Source organism: Leptidea sinapis, chromosome 38, assembly GCF_905404315.1.
Source record: "Leptidea sinapis chromosome 38, ilLepSina1.1, whole genome shotgun sequence".
NCBI lineage: Eukaryota > Metazoa > Arthropoda > Insecta > Lepidoptera > Pieridae > Leptidea > Leptidea sinapis.
Window position 1 is genome coordinate 4,065,960 of NC_066302.1, and position 14,305 is coordinate 4,080,264.

At 33.5% G+C, this 14,305-nt stretch overlaps 2 non-coding genes across 2 annotated transcripts; both read right to left on the reverse strand.

The window, feature by feature from the left end:
• Positions 1-984: 984 nt before the first annotated feature.
• Positions 985-1,072, reverse strand: Trnay-gua (transfer RNA tyrosine (anticodon GUA)). Its single transcript is given in 2 exon segments — positions 985-1,020; positions 1,036-1,072. It is a non-coding gene; the product is annotated as a tRNA-Tyr (tRNA).
• Positions 1,073-10,174: 9,102 nt separating this feature from the next.
• Positions 10,175-10,262, reverse strand: Trnay-gua (transfer RNA tyrosine (anticodon GUA)). The gene is given in 2 exon segments: positions 10,175-10,210; positions 10,226-10,262. It is a non-coding gene; the product is annotated as a tRNA-Tyr (tRNA).
• Between the last annotated feature and the right edge of the window lie 4,043 nt (positions 10,263-14,305).

Sequence of the window (14,305 nt, forward strand, 5' to 3'; positions counted from 1 at the left end):
ATCAACACCAACAACTTAATCGTTCCAAAAATTATTTTAGTTAGAATGATTTTTTTTATATTTATATACATTAAATTACAGTATAAATGTTCAATTTTGTTAATTGACTTTTTGCGATCCGGTACGTTGAGACAATAGGACTTGGCAGACCTCTCTTAATGACGTTAACGTGACTCTGTACTAATGAATTGTGAAGAGACCGAAACAGTTGGAAATATGAAGTTATGGAAACCAGGGTTATATAACAGATGCATAAACACCTCCTAGCTCTCTTAATTTTTATTGTGCTCTAGCATTATCGTGATGAAATACCACACCTTATATTGGTCAATTTCTCTTCTTATCTGATAATGGCAGTAAAGACCCAAATCGATGGTTCTGCCTGGCGGTGTAAGCTCATAATAAACCCCTTCCAACCCCACCATACACACAGAATCTCTTAATTGCGAATAAATCCGAGTTTTCTCACAGCCTTGAAAGCTGACCGACTTTAACCAAGACTTTTGTCAGACATTCTTGTCTTACGTAATCTACAATTCATCATTAACTATCAATCTCTTCAAAAACACTTCGTGAAAGTAGTACAACAATGTATAGAACTTCTTCACTCATTTTGACAGAAAGAAATAAAATTTTACAGATTGTTTTTTTTTTAATTGAAATGTATGCTTTTAATGTCATTGAAACTAACTAGATAAAAATATTACAGCCAAAAAGATTTTATTAGAAGATACTTTGCAACCAGAATATGCGAACTGGCGAAGAGACCATTTCCACGATCTAAAGTATGATTTACTAATAATGACCTATAGGTATCCCGAATAATTAAAATAAATAAATTAATGGTATACAAATAAAACGTGAGATTACTCCAAACTTTTATTTAGCTGGTCATTTGTTCTTTTTTGTAAGCTATGGAACACACATGGAACAGAAATCTGTTCTGTGGTATTTCATATTTACTACGGTCATGTTTAAAAAAAATCCTTCGAGCCGGATTTGAACCAGCGACCTATGGATTCCTATTATCTACAGCTACAGTCCACCGCTCTACCAACTGAGCTTTCGAAGGTGTAGAAACCAATGTGAAAATAGCGTACGTTATCTGATTATCAGAGGTGAAAGGTGCGACGTAATCAATGAATGCACAGCAAGAGTTATATGGATCGAGAACACGCACTGAGACCGTGGTCTAGATTGCAAACCAATGTGATTATCTATCTTCGCTTCGCAATCGCTGTTGCTCAATATATTGATTATATTTTAATACTACTAATAATAACTTACGCCAGCATTAATGAAGCCTGACAAATTCAGGGCATTTGCCGCTGTTAATATACCAGCTGTTTTAGAGCCAAATGGTGGTATTACCCGCCGCGGTGGCACGCGTCCTATGGTAAGACCTTGGTGGTTTGGGCACGGGAAAGGGCGCTGGTGTGGAACGTGACCGGATGCGTCGACACTCTGGCTCCTTCTCATGTCCAAGTTACGTTAGTTGGTGCTGGGGCTGCTGCTTCGACTGCCGAAGACAGTAAGCATCGCAAATATGTCGGTCTCAGTGGGTCATACATCTTTGTGCCATTTGGTGTCGAGACACTTGGCCCGTGGGGCCCAGAGACGCCGAGATTGAACAAAGAACTATCTTCACGCCTCAATAAGGCTACTGGAAACCCAAGCGCTGGCAGCTATTTCGGTCAACGGATCAGCCCAGCTATCCAACGCGGAAATGCTGCCAGTATTCTTGGGACGCTTCCACGTAATGATAGTTTTAATTTTATATAGTCATAAATATAGTTATAATATTTGTTTTGTGTGAATAAATATATTAGTTAAAAGTGAAACAAAATAAGAAAAGTATAATGAAAAAAATATCCGTTACTTTATTTATTTTTTAAGAAGTAACAAATTAATGTAAAGTTGAATTTACGTTTATTAATTATTTATTTATTTTATTTATGCATAACATGATAATGCATAACATGATAAAAAATGCTATGCAATAGCTTCACCGCGGCAGTCCCCGAGTGCCACATGTCTTTTTTTTTTATTGTAATATTATAATTGAATTTAATTGCGAGTTAATTTAAAAATTAAAATTTGTGACATAATCGCGATTTTTTTTAAACATCAAAATTTTACTCTCTAATGTACTTATTCTCTTCATACATATGAATGTCATTTGCGCCTATAGTTAAAGTAGCACTTAACTTGTATTTTTGTCAATATTATTGTGTATGTATTAGTGTATACCTTATTGGTGCAATAAATAAATAAATTCGTCAGTAGTGCGTGTCGTGATTTAGGAAATCAATGACCAAAACGAATCAGGCGCCACGTGGACAGATTGATATACTATTAGTGTCAAGTGTCAATGTGTCAAGAGTTTCTCGCCGCCTCCGCAGTTCAGCCGCGACCACGATTCATGCAAGTGTATCGTAATATCGGCTCCAAGTTAATAAAATATATATCGCGAGTGCCTATGACAACAATTAAAATGCTAAAGTTCCGCGGTGATAAAAGTTAACAAAAAAACAACCGACTTCAAAAACACTATTCCAAAACAATAGATATAATATGCACTAAAAAGTATAAAAATAATTGCGTATTTTTATAGAATCTATTAAATTAATCTAATTCTAGTTATCTACGATTATTGTTATTTTTGGAATCGGTGTCCTTCCGCCGCGACCCGCCCTCGCCTCTTGCCTCCTCACGACACAAGCACATCTCACCTACAACTATGTATCTAGTTACAAACCTAACTTGGATGACCCTAAAGTTGAGTGGGAGTGAATGTATTATGACCCCCCGTTTACCAATTTAAACTATATTTTTTAATAAATGTAATACTTAAAAAAAAGTGTTGTTCTTACCCTTGCAAGTGTATGTAAGTATATGTGTGTGTGTTTGTATGTTTATGTCAGCATAAAAAAAATATCTTTAAATAATTACGGAGATATACAAATGATTTAAGTTTTCTTTAGTGTTAATTCCGCCAATATTTGTTTTTAAAACAATTCGATCGCTCGTGCCAGATTCTGGCGAGACAACACGTCCTGAGAATGCCTCGTGTAGAGGCGAAACACGTGTCGAATTGTTTTAAAAACAAATATTGGCGGAATTAACACTAAAGAAAACTTAAATCATTTGTATAATTACGGATTTCCACAAAGAGACGCCTAATTCAATTTTTTTTTTTAATTACGGAGATAGTTTAAATTGGAAATTTAGTGCTGACGCATTTCGAATGCTGATCCTTAAAAAAAGAGAATCGAATATGCTGTGTGTTAATACATACAGAGTATTCCAATTTCCAACTACGACTATTGAATTTGTAAATGAAACAAAGGAATTCTTAACCATTTTTAGCCATGGAATTCTAGAACGTTCAGCATTTCATCAAAAACCTTGCTTGTTAGTCGTATAAAGTGGCGACGAGCCGACGAAATTGTGATTACGTACGGCAGAGAACTCGCATCGCAAAACCGGAGTTTCTCTTGAAATATGTATTTTGAGAGAAGAATAATTCCAACCAGAAACTATCTATAACTGTCAAGGAATTACTAACCCCGAAGATACAGTTTTAACACACTAGACATATGTATCAGTACGTAAACTAAGCGTTGTTGATAAAATACTTACCTACACGTGCGAACACTCCATTGAAGCAATTATAGGGTTGTCAGGCTATTTTTCTAAGCGACTTTAAGGAAGAGGTTCTCTGGACTGTATTTTTAGAACGAAGTTCCATAATTGGGGCGTTGCGGAACGTTAAAGAGTAAAAAGCGTAAAATTTTTATGTATAATGGCTATATGGTATAGTGTCTAATACAATATTATAGTCTAGGTACATGATGTTATTATATATTATGTAATATTAAAAAAAAAAAACATTTTATTGAATGTTTTTCATGGAACAAATTCTTTTATTTGTTTTTTAATTTTGTTGAAATATTTTATGTGAAATATTGACTTGAAACTTTGAAATATGTGTTTTTAAACTTTGTCCGCTGAAGTTTCACTTCTACCACGAAGATATTGTCTAGACGGGGCAATTATTTTCGTATGTGCCTATTACTTAGAACAATAATTAACACCTATTTCGAGATACACCATCTTGGATATGACTTTTTAATAGAATCAATATAGGTATCATTTTCGAGGTTTTGGGGCCTGTCAATAACGAATATGACATGTATTTTGAGATCCAAGATTGCGGATGTGTCTTTTACAATAAAATCAAAATGGGTATTATTTTCGAGATTTTCGGGAGTATCGGTGAACACACAATTTTATTTCAAAAGTCCAGCATATGTCAAAGTCCGGCTTCAACACCTTCACCTCATGAAAACAATACCCACGATAAAAAAGTTTTCATTTTCTTGCAGCCGCCATCTTGGATTTACATTTTGACAGCACTATCAGTTTGAGCACCCTCAAAAACCATGAAAACGACACCGGTGACGAAAACTTGATAATTTCTTGCAGCCGCCATCTTAAATTTTCATTTTGACTGCACTAGCTGGTATTGGTTTCAACACCCACGAAAACAATCGCATGTGGGTAACTAGCTAACAAAAATAAATAAATATAAAAAACATCCTCGAAAACCAAACCACACTCATAAAAAAATTTGATAATAAATATTGCAACCGCCATCTTTGTTTAGCATTGTGAATAAATCTGTTCACGAATTTATTACAATCGATCACACGGACTTATCATTCGTGTACCTACAAATTATAACAATAATATTAAAACAATAAATCATTCTTACCTTTCAAATGATGCGTCATGCTCGTGAACGGGTGCTACTCGTGGTGGCTGGATGATCTTGTTATCGGGAGGACTGCTTGATGTTTTTTTTATTATTATTATTTCCTTTAAAGTTAAAGTTATTATATATTTTATTTTATGAAATGCTCACATAATGCCTCTATTTATTTACGTTGTGTGTGGATTGATGCATCTACTATACTCAATAACTCTTGTGTTTATAAGTATTAATTTACTTTTTTTTCTTTTTTTGACTTACTCGTGTAAGACTTTCAGTTTTTGACATTTGAGTATTTTTGTTGCGTCACTTTGCATATATTGTAATTGAAATGATTTGTAAAACAATTAAAATGTAAATCTTGACTTAAAAGGGTAGCAATGAGTTTCTTGCTACTTCTTCTCATTAGCTCAACCCTTTACGAAGTAGCGGTAAATTCAGTAAGAAACAATATATTTTTTTTTTGACATTCATGTGTGTCATTTCCGTGACCTACATGAATAAAGTGTTAAAGTGTGCTGTAAATAACAGTTCAAAAAGCTTCCACAATGGCGCTGGTGTAGGCACAGGGTATGGTATGAAGTATGGTGAATGTATCAATTGAAAACGAACTGAAGTATGCCGAGTTAAATAAATTATATTACTGTCGACTAAAGTGGTTAATTAATCAAAATTTCAACAACCTTACGTTGTACAAAATAATGTAGTAAATATAACCTTACAGAATTATTATAGGGAAACGTGAATCTAGAGTGATTAGTACTATTTTAAATTTGGCGCTTCTTTTATGATTATTTATCCTGATGCTACTGTAGCGCCACACCAATTTAACGCATTTTGACGGACACTTTTTCATATACACAGATGGTTCTCCTTATCTCTAACTTCCATAGTTTTAATTACCTTTAGCAAAAATATTATATTAATAATTAATTACATAAGATTTTATCCAAAATTATTAACTTTAATTATAAGTAGAGATATTTAATGAGCAATGTTTTTAATCTTTAAACATTTCTTGTAGAGGCGTCTTGAGGTGAGTCGTTCTCTTCCCTAAAATATTCATTCATAATTGTAAATGTAATCCTCGCAAGAAAATAAAGGTTTATTGTTGCTACAATACTTTACATGAATTGTAATTAAATTAATTTGTTAAACTATAGTCAAAGTAAAATAAACTTTATTCAATTAGGCTTAGGTAAGTTAAGCGCTTTGCATCGTCACTCCAAAAATTTCTTTTAAATTACTACATTTATTTATTTTTTATACTTGTGTTCGTCAAAAGTTGAGTCGTGAGAAGAACATACAAGAAACTCAACGGCCAATCTCTTCAATCAAATAGATTATTTTACAATGGCTGTAATATACATAACAAATTTGTTAATAAGGTCCATTCAATATATGAGTCATGTTTAAATAATATAAATTATCGTATATTAGATGTATCAACCTTTAGAGCTTGAATTCATTGTTTGTGTAAAGATGTTTCGTGAACATAATGGTCGTGATTACTGTCTCTGATTAGTAATTGCAAGGCTTAGCAATCCAATCCTCGTCACTATCGACTTTTTATAAGGTTGGCAAAGCTCTTGTGATTCCTCTGGAGTGACCACAGAGTATGGTCTGCGGTGATCACTTACTATCAGTTCACCCTTATTTATACCAGTGGGAGGCTCCTTTGCACAAGATGTCGGCTAGATTATGGGTACCACAACGGCGCGTATTTCTGCCATGAAGCGGTTATGTGTAAGCATTACTGTGTTTCGGTCTGAAGGGCACCGCCAGTGAAATTACTGGGTAAATGAGACAACATCTTATTTCTGAAGGTGACAAGCGCAATTGTAGTGCCGCTCAGAATTTTTGGGTTTTTCAAGAATCCTATGCGGCATTGCATTGTAATGGGCAGGCCGTATCATTTACCAACTGAACGTCCTGCTCGTCTCGTCCCTTATTTTCATAAAAAAATACTCGATTGTCCACTCCCATATAAAACGTCACAAAAAAACTCATTCTATTTCTGTCTCAAAGGCTCAAAATTTAACTCAAAAGAAAACTTTACTAATTGCATATTTTTTATTGCAACACTTGATATATTCTAATCCAAATATATTAAAATTGTCTACTAAAATTGTCTTATAAGTCTTGCAAATATCTGAATGTATAAATGGATCTGATTTGCGTGTTACAGCGCCGAGTAAAGTTTTAAATTTTATTTTCCGGTCTCCACTGGATTTACATCGCAAATAGAGCGGGGAAAAGCTTCGATCAAACTTGGATAAACAGTGGAATATTTGACTTAACATCGTTTATTTCCGAACTGTTTCTATAAATTTAATAAACTACGTTTAAAATGTCTTAATAATATCAGGTGGCACATAAAAATGTTTAAAGAAAATATATTTTAGCATGTTTCTAGATCGTTGATGAGTGATATTAAAAAAAGTATATTAGTAAAACGTAAAACTTTGTAAATATAATGCTACAAAAAATAGGAGAAAGACAATGGGATCACATATCATCAGTAAATATTTTGTATTTTATTAATTTCAATGTAAAATAACACGAAGCGTATATTACAAAATTTGAAAGATGCCATTGAGTGTCAAGATGCCACGCACACAAGCATGTAATAGATGCCGTAATAAAAAAACTATTGTTTTTAAGTAGTACGGTATCTAGTTAGAGCGCAGCGGAGACCAATCCTTAACCTAAGCAAATATAGATATTTATACAAAGTATGAAATTAGCAAATAGATATATAATTATAGGATGTAATATCGGTATATTCAAGCACGGTTGCTTCAGTTGAAATACAAATTAAAATTAAATACTCCCAACTTAATAGTTTATAATGTAATAATATACCTATGAAAAAGGAGACATGACATTCTAAAAGAAAAACTCATAGACCACACTTGCGATATACTTCTATGACCTCGAGTACTATGCATACACAAAAACTGTCTTATTAATAAACGCAGTGTAAAGTTACTCCAAGATTAAATTAACTTCTCCCTATCATGTAATTCTGTAGTGACAGAGGAATATTTGCTGACGCATCTGTGGATGGCTTCCATGCCATAATGCGCAAAAAAGCGGTCTCCATGTTGCAGCGTCTACGTGTAAGCAGTAACAGCATCCTAAAGATGATTGTTGCCAGAGCTGACTGTTCCTTACAGAAACACTGGATACAGTTAGCTCTAGGTTTATAAATATATTTGACTAATAATACTAACATATTCATAAGAAATAAAAATAGTTATTTATGCTACTGTTGTGTAATAAGGGGTATTAAAACACGAATGTGGGTTTATGTGAGTGTAATAATAGTATCACATGAGTGTTTTAATACTAATTATTAAGTTGCATACAAGACTTTATCTACACCCATAATATGAATCCTCTATAAAAGATTCTGAAACAGTAAACTTACTGCTAACATTAAAAAATCCAGTACTACATTACATCATCCAAATCAGTGTTGTAATGTTGTACTGAATTTCATTACAACACTCGTTTGGATGATGTAATGGTTATTAGGACATTGGGTGCTTTAATGTTAACAATAAGCTAACTGATTTAGAATCTTTAATAGAGGATTTAAAGCATGGGTGTAGATAAAGAAAATAATAACATAGTAGAATTACAGAAGGATTGAAAGTATGAGAATTATCTTAATCGTTAAAAATACATGTATTCGCTGGGTAATGAATGGGACTGATAAAAATGTGAACATGATTCTAAATACGATCGAGCTCAGAATACACATCGGATACAAGGAGACAAAGCTTCAGGAAATTAGATTGAGCTCGCAGTCCCGCACGTGTTGTCTTCACTGTTCACTTTGCTACACTACTTAAGACCACATACACAACGAAGTTGGGTACACTTTCTTTTATCTTTTTAGAAGAACAAACAAAACTGCCTTAGCAGAATTTGTTAACCGAATACTGAATTGGGATAAGGCTTCTTTTATGATTTATAATTGAAGTGAAACTTCTTTATCGACGTATGAGAGAAATTTTATAGTAAATCGTCACGATTTTCGGTTACGCGCTATTTTGTTTTAAGTACTGACTCAAAACTGACAATTCTGTCATTTAAAGTTAATTAAATCCATTTTCTATAACAGATAAAGCAAAATCAAAAGAATGCGCAAATAAATAAATATTTAATCACCATTGCTTTCGTGTAAATTAAATATAGGTTTTTCCATTGTTTGAATGTAACTTAAAACTGAAAAAAGGTATAAAAATAATATTTACTAGATTTACAATCATAACAAATTGCGTGCGTACATAGTACGCATGTCAGAAGTGAAACCTGCATTGTGCATAAACCTCTTAACCGCTTATGAAGTCCTGGTACATGTTGCTAGGATGACACATGTATTCAACCGCTTTGAAAGACATTACTATTATGTTCTCCAGGTGTCTATGTAGTAATACGCCTTGCGCATGACGTCAGACGTATACTCGCGTCATACATAAGACAATCTCTTCCACTATGTTCGCCTGGTACAGAAACACTGTATCCTTTCTCATTTTTTACCACGTTAAATGTTATGAATTTCTGTCTCTGTCTCTTTTTAATATCTCGCTTTTACACGCATTACACACACCCTTTTTTACTTGTCTATTGCTTGTTATGTATTCTCGATTTTTGTTATATTTAAATATTCTGTGGTGTGCGAAAAATATATATTTCATTTCGTTTCACATGCAGTTAAATTATAACAAAGTTAAAAACTATACATTGAATATTTTTTTAATTAAATATTATTTTCTCTTTTTTCTAAACAAAATACCAAAGCCAAAAAAGTAGTTTATAGAATTTTTATCTGTACGTATATCTAGTTTATGTATTATTTTAATTCTGCAAGGATATAAACAGAAAGTTGGGACAACTTATAGGTTACATATAGTTATGCTAGATCCTGGAATACTATTTTTGCTGCTAAATAGCGCCCACGCATTCAACGTCGCGGGCAGCAGCTAGTATTGTTTTAAAAAGGGGCTCGTTCAAACAAATTCGTATGTACTACTTTCTACAAGATTAATTTCGAAAAAATATGTATACTTAAATTAAGAGGTGTTTTATAAAACAACCCCAAACGGCTCTAAAGACCTGTACGAATTTGAAATAAATACTTTCAAATTTATACTAGCTTTTTAATCATATATATATATAAATGTAAAGATTTGTGCAATAAAATTGAAATAAAATAATAATTAATTCTACATGACTCTAACTAAATGGTTACTATCTTAAAACGCTGATTTTGATGATTTTTCTCCGACATATGAATTTAACAACAAAACATTCTTTTTTTATTCAAAACATAGCGTATTCTGTTGCTATTCCTTCCTTTCTTAAAAATATAATATTACAAAAAAAAGATCCTTCGAGCCGGATTTGAACCAGCGACCTATGGATACCAATTATCAACAACTACAGTCCACCGCTCTACCAACTGAGCTATCGAAGGTGTAGATATTAATTTAAAACAACCAAACGCATTACAGTTATCGGAGGTGAAAGGTATGACGTCAAAGACCATATTATGTAGAGCAGTAATGTAGGTCATTCTGCGCGTGATATTCTCAACACATTAAGCAAAATTTGTTACGGAATTTGCATTGCAATAAACAAACATAAAATAAAATATAAAAATACTAATCATCAGCAAAATAACAGAGTCCCACATCGTTCATAAATTTTGATTTCAAATTTAATTTTTATACTTAAGAAGTTTTCTTAAAAATTGTACATCTTTTCATAAAAGCTACGCACACTTGAGAGATATATTATACTTTAGTAATGTTTGGATATTTGTTGACTCATATAACAAAATGAAAAAGTAGAGTAATACTACCTCAGAAGAATATATTTCGCATTAGCATTGCATAATACGATCGAAGTGATTTCTTACAAAAAAAAAAAAAAATTGCAAAAATGTTCCTAACTTCAAAGTCACAAGGTCTCGTTCTCGTTTTACAAATTTGCTATTAGCAGGTGAGACGAGGAGAGGTGTGGATAGAGACAAACTGACCCTGCCTCCTGCTATTCCCTCCCGGACACGTGATCAGACACGTGCTCCGATGTACGATCATCAACACGTGCTTAAGATGTAAAAATAAATATATCCATTTTTCCGACTCACGAAGGTTAAAACTAGCATGTCTAACAGCATCCAATTACCAGAATTATTAGCAACAAGAGTACCTTATGAGAGCATTGTTGGTGCTTAAGGTCACGTCAAGGGCATGCAAACTACCATTGGAATTCTAAGCATTTTGTTATGTTTTAAAGTGATAACCCTCACATATGGGATTAATTACACACATAAAACTGAAAACAAAATTTTATAAACGATGTGGGACTCGAACCCGCGACCTCTTGCGTTCCGTGCGAGTTCTCTTACCAACTGAGCCAACTGCCAATAAAATTGAAAACAATTTTTTTATGAACGATGCGGGACTTGAACCTGCGTTCTCGCTGTGAGATGATGAAGCCACAACCTGGGAGTTGAAAGCATACAAGATTTTATCAACTAACTCGAACTCGAACGGTTGGCTCAATTGGTAAGAGCGCTCATACGGAACGCGAGAGGTCACGGGTTCGAGTCCCGCATCATTCATAAAATTTTGTTTTCAGTTTTATTTGTGTAACCATTGGAATTATTTTCAATAACTTTGCTGAGTTTGAATGAAGATTAATAATTGAGAATCTTTTTGTCTCCCCAATGTTGCTTAGCCACCGAGTAAGTCATGTGTATGAGTGCGTGCGTCGTATCCGTTTTACTGACGGACAGACACTTGGTAAGCGACTATTTCAAAAATAAATCAAGGGCTCTTTGAAAGAATTTGTTACGGGTCCCGCGCTTACTTAATCTGGCAGTGCAGATCCCTGAAATACTATATACATGCCAGATGGGATAGAAGTCACCCTATATCACCGGAGTACTTCATAGTTAATAATTCACGAACATTTTTATATTATTCATCTAGAACTTTCTAGAGGCGTATGTACCAAGCACTAAGTGTAACACTGGCTTCATGTAGCGATGGATAGGTAGTTTACATTCATTGTTGTAGTTTGCATAATATATTTTATATACATTTACATATAGTTTACATCTTTGCTTACTTTATGGAATATTCCTATGAGAATTCAACATTAGCATCATAAATGCACTGCACTATTTTACATTAATTTAGCCGTTACTATTATTTCATCATGATAATATAATACTTCATGCTTTGTTTTTTAATCATTATTGATTTTGGTTTAATCTTTGCGATTTTATTAACATATTTTGTCCATCACATCCGTAATTAATGTAAGCCAAACAATTGAACTATAAATTCAATTCAAATAAATGGGGCATGTTCCAAAGTCGAAATTGTTCAGTAATGGTTTGGGTATTTGTAATCAATTTAAATGTACACGAGAAGACCCAAGGCGATCCGAACTTAAGATATCGTATCTATAGCTTTGTTATTAAATACAAGCGCCTGTGGTTTACTGCAAGTGATAAACTGATAGAGGTTTTTTATGAACGAGAATTATTATGTTGATGTGACCTACGGCTGTTACTGGCCGTATAATATGATAAATATCCGGACGACCGAGCCTTGCTCGGATTTTTAAGAATGTACAAAACTTGAACAAAAAAAAACTAATAGGACATCTGGATTCGAACCGGGGTCTTCTGCTTTCCGGATCACCCAATGTCCCATCTGAGCTATAATAGTCTTATATATAGTGGCGAAATTTACCCTTGTATTCTAATATTATTGTAGCTGTTTCTCATTCAAACATGGATAAAACATTTTTTTTTAAATTGAAACCTAGCTAGATCGATTTATCACCCCCGAAATCCCCTGCATACTTAATTTTATGAAAATCGTTGGAGCCGTTTCCGAGATTCAGATTATATATATATATACAAGAATTGCTCGTTTAAAGATATAAGATAAATATTTAGTGCTCTCCGTATTGTTATATATATAGTTTTAACTTTATTTCTCAAATATTGCAGTAAATAATAGTATTACAAGTTAAAAATATGTTTCTAAATTATAATTTAGTGCATACACTTCAGGCAGCATAGACCGCTAAACCAGTTTGAACTATGTTTCAGCTGTCAGTGACTTCTCGGTACCAGACATAATTACATACATAGTCAAATCAGATTATCGAAATAAGATAAAATTAAATAAAAATAAAATAAAATCATAATTTCTAGTCCAAATGATTGCGAAACTGAAGTGGTAGTGGGCAGGGCACATAGTTCGACGGAGAGATGGCCGTTGGGGCAGTAAAGTCCTCGAATGGCGACCACGTACCGGAAGACGCAGTGTTGGTAGGCCCCCACAAGATAGACCGTCGATCTGGTCAAGATCGCCGGTATACGTTGGATGAGGGCAGCACAGGACCGATCGTAGTGGAAATCCTTGGGGGAGGCCTTTGTCCTGCAGTGGACGTCTTTCGGCTGATGATTATGATAACTTCTAAGAATGGGTGTGTATATGTGTGTTTTAATATAATTAAGACGATCAGTTCATTCTTCTCGGTTATATTTAGTTTTTGGTAGAAGTAAATAAAGATAACAATGTAACCCGGAAAGTAAACTAGGCGCTCAATAAATAATTTATTACTTTTGTAAAAGAAATATTATTTTTGAATTGAAATCTTCTTTACGCGCACTAAACATTTTATTTTGTATTGAGTGAGACTGCGCTGTCACACTGGGATATATTATATCGACTCCAGAGGGCCTACCATCAACTTTTAATAAGCGATGCGAATGCGATGCAGTTCAGTTTAGTTACCCAAACTGAATCACTAAAATTCATACCATGAAGTGCCTTTTACTGAATGGCGTTTGGATCGCTTATGAAGAATGAACGAAATAAAATTGCGTTTCGAAACCTAAAATTATATAATTTTAGCGGTTTTTTTGCGTAGAAAATACTAAAAATACATTTTAAAATTGCGCAATTGCGTCAAATTATAAACCATTAAGCCCTTTTTTATACTTATTAAATAAATTAATATAAATAAATATAGTTTTTTGAATTACAAGTTAAATGTTTGCTTATGTGTTCTCGTAAAAATAACGAGTTATGAACGCACCTCTATTGATGTTTGATTTGACAGGACCACAGAGTACATTTTTTTTAATTCGTTCTTGCGAACGGGCTATAGCCCGGGCCCTTACTGCCTCGTCTAGTATTTTCCTTTTTGGTGTTTATTTTCAGTATTTTGTTTTACAAAAAAGTCCAATAAAGTATTCACATCTCATCTTTAATCAATACAAATTTTCTTTTCTATGTTATCACTATTTTTTAAAAGTTATTAACAGCACGATTCACTTTCCTATAAGGAAGTAGCAACTTTTTTCGAATCGGTCACTTTGACAAATAAGCTATCCAGCTTAGGTTGAAATAACACCTCGGTACGAATGAATGAACGAACTAAATCAGTTCGCGATTCAGTTGATATCATTTTTGACATTCAATTGAC